Source organism: Austrofundulus limnaeus, unplaced genomic scaffold (genome assembly GCF_001266775.1).
Source record: "Austrofundulus limnaeus strain Quisiro unplaced genomic scaffold, Austrofundulus_limnaeus-1.0 Scaffold27, whole genome shotgun sequence".
Lineage (NCBI taxonomy): Eukaryota > Metazoa > Chordata > Actinopteri > Cyprinodontiformes > Rivulidae > Austrofundulus > Austrofundulus limnaeus.
In genome coordinates, this window is record NW_013952429.1 from 3,272,434 (window position 1) to 3,274,015 (window position 1,582).

At 35.8% G+C, this 1,582-nt stretch overlaps 1 long non-coding RNA gene across 1 annotated transcript in view; it reads left to right on the forward strand.

Annotated features, from left to right (window-relative positions):
- LOC106515186 (uncharacterized) overlaps nucleotides 1-861 on the forward strand; it is a 1,796-nt gene extending 935 nt beyond the window's left edge. Inside the window, exons 2-3 of the long non-coding RNA XR_001309970.1 lie at nucleotides 207-288; nucleotides 607-861. This is a non-coding gene — a long non-coding RNA (uncharacterized LOC106515186). The remainder of the gene's footprint in view (nucleotides 1-206; nucleotides 289-606) is intronic.
- The last annotated feature ends 721 nt before the right edge of the window (nucleotides 862-1,582 follow it).

A 1,582-nucleotide genomic window follows, 5' to 3' on the forward strand; every position in this document is an offset into this window, starting at 1 on the left:
AATTATATATGGTGGAAAGTAAAAAAACAATCAAAACCCTGAATTTAGGTAGATGATACTTATTTTGACATTAAGAAAATAAAGTTTAATGGAAAAAGAAGAGATAATTTATTTTTGAAGTATGATGAAGCTCAAGTTCTGATGTTTAGATTGGACCAGAGGACATTTAAATATTTAGTGAAATCTAATCTTCTCCCGTTTTTAAGATTTCCCAAAGACCCGGGCAAGAAGGAGACGCTCTCAGTGCCGATCAGAGACCCCATTAAGTGACATTCATCCTGTCACCAGGTAATACTGTCACTCAGATCTGTCACATTCAGCCTCTAGCTTTTATTTTTATTTGTTTTATTGACCATTTCTGTGTTTGCTGCTTGTGGCAGCCATCTTGAAAGGGGTAGATGTATGTTTAGTGATCACTTCCAAACAGTTTTGTGAGGATATATTCATGGATCATGGACAAATAGTGGTACAAAACAATAAAAACATGAATTTAACAACATMTCTTCCCATGTCTGATCACTGAAACAAACCTAAAATCTAAAATTAGTCATTTTATCTTTTGGATTTTAGGCTTATGTTTTTAAAATCAATGTTTTTCTTTCATAGGGTGTTTCTTCTCTCAGTCAACCCAAAAAAGGGGACTAAAAGTTGAGATGTCTTCACATCCTGTCTTCACCTGAACCTCAGAGTCCTCGTCTTTATCCATCAGCTCTCAGATCCTGAGCGATGTCACTAATCTCTCATTACTAAATGAAACTTAAAACAATCTGTTTAAATGTTACAGATTTCTTCTTAAATCTACGCATCAATAAAAAGTCAGATGTATTTGTTTGGTTTGTACATTAAAGCTTCCAAATGTTTTGCCGTCAGCAGTGTCAGTATCTTACGTGGATAGCTCTTAAAACTCAAAGCAGCTATCAAAACATTATCACTCTCTTAAATGAACTAAATTATTCATGTGACTACTAGAAAAAACAGCTCAAACATTTAAAATAATAAGTCTGGAGCTGGACGTTAGAGAAGAGACAGAGCCTCAGAGTAATCTGCTCAGAGCTGCTCTGCCTTGTTTTCTGCATCAGCCTGTTCTGGACTCTGTGGACCGGATCAGCTGTTGTCCTGATGATCAATCAGCTTCACTTCTGAGTTTCCTGCCTCTGTATACCTCAACATGAAATATGCTCAGATCTGTTGTGAACCGTTCATGTTCTGGATGACTTTATTTTACATTAAAATGATCCAGTATGGAGGCAGCACAAGACGTTGTAAGATGTTTACTGTTTATGCAATCTTTCTCCTGTTATATAATCAAAGTAATTGCCTTTTAGTGCACAAATTAAAGCGTTAATTAGCTTAGTTAATTGTCTCATTAAATGACAGAAAAACACAGTGACCATGAAGCAGCATTATTACAACAAGCTGTGCTCGCAGTTAACTAAAGGACACATCAGCCCCTCGGCAAAATAACCCGTCTCCCGTTGTGACGTGACTTTGAATTTATTAGGAAACTTAGAAAAACAAAGTGATAGCTTCAAAGACACAGTTATAAACACCAGAGGTGTATATGAACTAAGTAAATTTACTT